The sequence below is a fragment of the Medicago sativa genome, chromosome 6 (genome assembly GCF_051527215.1).
Source record: "Medicago sativa cultivar Bolivia chromosome 6, Bolivia_mono, whole genome shotgun sequence".
NCBI classification, from domain to species: Eukaryota; Viridiplantae; Streptophyta; class Magnoliopsida; order Fabales; family Fabaceae; genus Medicago; species Medicago sativa.
The window spans coordinates 70,458,309-70,463,364 of record NC_140754.1 but is presented as its reverse complement, the minus strand read 5'-3'; the positions used below and the strand labels follow the sequence as shown (position 1 = coordinate 70,463,364).

At 33.9% G+C, this 5,056-nt stretch overlaps 1 pseudogene across 1 annotated transcript; it reads left to right on the top strand.

Annotated features, from left to right (window-relative positions):
* The first annotated feature begins 457 nt into the window (after positions 1–457).
* LOC146916577 (cysteine-rich receptor-like protein kinase 7) lies at positions 458–4,698 on the top strand (annotated as a pseudogene). The gene is made up of 7 exons (XR_015015138.1): positions 458–2,096; positions 2,189–2,308; positions 2,778–2,899; positions 3,165–3,370; positions 3,478–3,715; positions 3,821–3,973; positions 4,209–4,698. The product of XR_015015138.1 is annotated as a cysteine-rich receptor-like protein kinase 7 (transcript).
* The last annotated feature ends 358 nt before the right edge of the window (positions 4,699–5,056 follow it).

Here is a 5,056-nt window from a genome sequence, read left to right as displayed (position 1 = left end):
GACTATGTCGATTATGACTTAACTAGAGCTATATTATTAATTAATATCTAATGAAATATTTTTGGGGAAATTTGAGGTCTGATAATGTATGATCGTTAAGTTGAATTTATTCAAATTACTTATAAGTGGATCTAAGGGTGTATAATTTAACGCAGATCATGCTAATTTGTGCTCTAAAAGCACATGTTATGGAACCAAAAAAGAGTTACTTGTATTGAAAATCATAATATTTTAATTTTAAAGAAGTTGAATACACGAGTTTTTATATGTATATTTCTAGAATGAATTCATTAACAAGTACATTTGAGGATACAAGTTAGCATTTGTCTTTATTGTATTTCCTTTGTCCAATAATATATGACCTATTAGCAAAAGGAATTTGTGGCAAAAAATTTGCCTCCACCAATATTTAAGTTTCATAGTAATTAAATTTTTTCAATTGGATTATCCTATTAGGTCTTCCTAACAAGTGTCCGTATTAACATTTAATTTTGGTACAGTTTCATCAAATCAAACAAACACATTCTCTCATCTGTTTTGCACATATGCTTCTCTCATCAAAATCCATGGCTTACTCTAAAATTCTCTTTTTCTCAATCCTTATTCGATTCCTCTGTTTTGCAACTATCAAGGCACAAGACTCTACTTTTCTGTATTCCATTTGTTCCTCCAATCGTACCACAACCAATAGCACCTACCAAATCAATACCAGGACCCTCCTCTCTTCCTTGTTATCAAAAGCCGTCGGCAACACCGAATTCTACTACACCACAGTCACTAGTATAAACCCCTCTGATTCTGTCTATGGATTGTTCATGTGCAGAGGTGATGTACTCTCTCAGTTCTGTCAAAAATGCATAGTTAATGCAACAGAAAAACTGTCCTCAGACTCGGATTGCCATTTATCCAAACGAGCTGTCATTTGGTACGATGAGTGCATGGTTCGATACTCCAACACCTCTTTCTTTTCCATTGTTGGTACACGTCCTGGTGTTTTTTTGGTTAGTAATTTCAATGTCTTAAACACAAAAAGCTTCAGGACTTCGTTGTTTTCGACGATGAATAAAACTGCAGAGGAAGCAGCAGGTCCACTTACTGGTGACAACAACAAGAAGTTTGCCACAAGTAATGCATCTGTTTCAGAAAATCAGACCCTTTACTGTCTAGCTCAGTGCACGCAGGACTTGTCCCCTAATGATTGCAGAACCTGTCTCAATGATGCTATTGGATCTCTTCCACAGTGTTGTGATGGAAAGCAGGGTGGGAGAGTTCTTTTTCCTAGCTGTAATATTAGGTATGAACTATTTCCTTTTTATAGGTCTAATAATGCTCCTTCACCAAATGAGCTTGTTCCTCGAACAAATCATTCAAAAGAAGATTCTAGATTTTCACAAGATCCAATTTATCTTTCCTATAATTGCTCAAGAAACGACACTACAAATACAATCACTAACAAAAACTTCAAATTACTTCTCTCTTATCTGTCCTCCAATGCCACAAATGGCGAAAAATTCCATACTGTTATAGTGGAAGAAATGGTGTACGGCCTCTTCTTGTGTCGAGGTGATCTTTCCGTTCCCCTCTGTAGTCAATGTGTGAAAAATGCAACGGATCAAATATACTCAAAGTGTCTTTCATGTCCAAAGGGTATAATTGGCACAGCCACTGCTTGCTTCACTTTTCTGATCGGAAGTTCTTCTCAAACATCGAAACAAGTCCTATGTATAGCGATATAAATATAACCAAAGATTCCGTCACAAATCAAAACCTGTTCACTAGTACATTATCAAATCATTTATCTCAACTTGCGAATGATACAGGAGACAATGATGAAAGATACAAGACTAATTCATTAAAATTGAATGATGTACAAACTTTATATACTCTTGGACAATGTACGCGGGATTTGTCTGGTCAGGATTGCGCTACTTGTCTAAATGATGTGATCGTTGCAGCAATTCCATGGTCAAATTTGGGTAGTGTTGGGGGAAGAATTATGTACCCTAGCTGCAATCTGAGGTTTGAATTGTTCCAATTTTACATGGAAGGTGACGAAGCTCAGCCGCCAGGGAGTCCTCCATTACCAGGAAATGCAGGTAAATGTTTCCTCAAGTAGGATTCAATTCAATGTATTGTTTATTACTACGTTGGAATTATGAGATTTATAAATGTTAATTATTTTGTGTAGAGTGGAAAATTATCTTCATTGTTGTCCCTACCATTATTTTGGTGATGCTCTTTTCTACCGTCTACTATTTGCTAAAGAAACGGGGAATAAAGAGTCGATGGACTATTCTTCAAGAAAATTGTAAGTACTGTATTTTTTATTTTGATTTTCAAAAGCCAAATGAAATATTATTAATAAATAAAGAGCATGAGGCATGCCAATTACAAACAGATCACAGCATATTGATCCAATACAATTTTACTACAACCAAAACAAGTGAGAAACGCCGAAACACGCAACACACCGGAACAAAGGAAAATAATCAAACTAAAGTCATTTATGAGCAAAGAATATACCAATCCAGCCATAATTATAAACCAACAAAGCATCCGAGATGCAGTGTATAATATTCCTAAAATGGATCCAACCCCTACCAAAACAAGAACACAAATGACCAGGAATACACTGAAAAGAACCCGATCAACATGTCTTGATGCTCTAGTATCCTAAGCAACCCTTCAAAGACAGCAACTGATGTCTTCAAGCCAAGACTTTGTACTTCCTCCACAATTCCAAATTATGTTATTATTTCCGTCATATTTGTATCTAGTTGGTGAAGAAAGTGCCACTTTAGAGCCACTGCAATTCGATTGGGTGGTAATTGAAGCAGCAACCAACAACTTTTCTAAGGACAATTACATTGGCAAAGGAGGGTTTGGAGAGGTTTACAAGGTGAGAAAATGCAAAAGAAACTTAGTGCTTAGACATTATATGGATGATTGAAAAGTGTACTTTCTTCAAATGCATTTCAAAAATAGAAAACATTTCTGAAAAATTTTGAACCATTGTTTTGGTATTTTCTCTAGGTAGTTATCATTTTCACTCTATCACAATTGAAGAGGAAAATGCATAACCAAATATCATTTTTGACCTAACATGGGTCCTTATTTCTTATATTCTTGTTTTTCAGACAAATAACTTTCTATTATATTTTTAGGGTATTCTTCTTGATCGACGAGAAGTGGCTATAAAAAGGCTTTCAAAAAGTTCCAATCAAGGTGTAGAAGAGTTTAAGAATGAAGTTTTATAGATAGCCAAGCTTCAACATAGAAACCTTGTGGCATTTATTGGTTTTTGCCCAACAAGAGAAAATACTTATTTATGAATTTGTGCCCAACTAGTGTCTTGATTACTTTCTATTTGGTTAGACACTTTAAACTCTTTCATGTGTCAATATTCAGATTGATGCTTTACATATATAACTTTTTTCTATATATGGACTTAATTTTATTTCGTGAACTATTTTGTAGATTCTCAACAACAAAAGTTGTTAACTTGGGTTGAACGCTTCAACATCATAGGAGGAATTGTTCGAGGGATTCTTTATTAGCATGAACATTCTCGACTCAAAGTTATACATCGCGATCTCAAACCTAGCAATATTCTATTAGATGAAAATATGATTCCCAAAATTTCTGATTTTGGTTTGACTCGAATTGTTGAAATAAGTCAAGATGAGGGAAATACAAATAGAATTGCTGGAACATTGTAAGTTTTGAATGTTGACCCCTCTATTATCTTTTTCTACTTTTTTTTTTGGTACAAATCTTTTCGCACGACTTCATAATTAAAATACATTTAATTATTTTGTAGTGGTTATATGTCTCCGGAATATGCAATGCTTGGACAATTTTCAGAAAAATCGACATTTATAGTTTTGGAGTTATGCTTTTAGAGATTATTGCTGGAAAGAAGAATAAAAGTTCATGTACTCCACACCAAGTTGCTTATGACCTCTTGAATTATGTGAGTGTAATGATCTAACAACAGTACGCTTTCATTTTTCCTATTATGATAAATATGTCAGAATTTGAAACATTGTTTAGTCAGATTTTATATATTTTTTTATCGAATTTCGGATTATTAGAGTTTTTTCCCTAGTAATCGAAGAGTTAAGAACAAAAAAAAAATCTTTGCACTTAAATATATCACATACGATGAAGATAATAATTGAGAAATTTAATTTCACGTATTATTTCAGGTATGGAGACAGTGGATAGATCAAACACCTTTAAGTATTTTGGACCCAAATATTAAGGAAGATTATTCTACAAATGAAGTCATTAAGTGCATTCAGATTGGTCTGTAATGTGTTCAAAATGACCCGGATGCTAGACCTTCAAGTGTGACAGTTGCTTCCTATCTTAGCAGTTATGCAATTGAATTACCAACTTATGTGTTCAAAAGAACCTGCATTTTTCTTGCATGGTAGAACTTATTCTGACGTTCTTGCACAAGAATCAAGTTCTACTCAATCAGCCAATAGTTCTGCACTATTCTCAAACAATCAATTGTCGGCAAGTACTTTTATTCCTCGATAGTTTATTAAATTTTATATTAGTTGTATAATTGTTGTCAACAAACTATGTTTTCAAGTATCAATTAATATAACTTTGAAAAGGAGTGAGGAAATGGAGATGTGTAATTTGAATTGTCAGAATTAATGTAATTTTCCATTTGATGATATATAAGCAAATGCTCTACATGGTCATTGTGCCCAATAACCTCATCTTCCCTTGGATGATGATATGTTTGTATGGAGTCACTTGGAAATTTGGAATACAATGGTTGCCGGGTGTTTGAGAAATTCGGTATTTGGAATGGGATTGAATTGGTTTGGAAAGATGAATTGAAGAAATGCAAATGATTCATTGGAAACTTCCAACGAAATGCAGTTTTTGAGTGTTGAACATATAATGTGATGTGGTAATTGGAACAAAGTACCTGTCTGCAGCATGATTTTTGGCTGAAGGATCTTTTGAAATTCCCATAAATGAACTTGTATTTGATGATGATAAATTTTGTCATGAGAGTAAGATATGATGAATT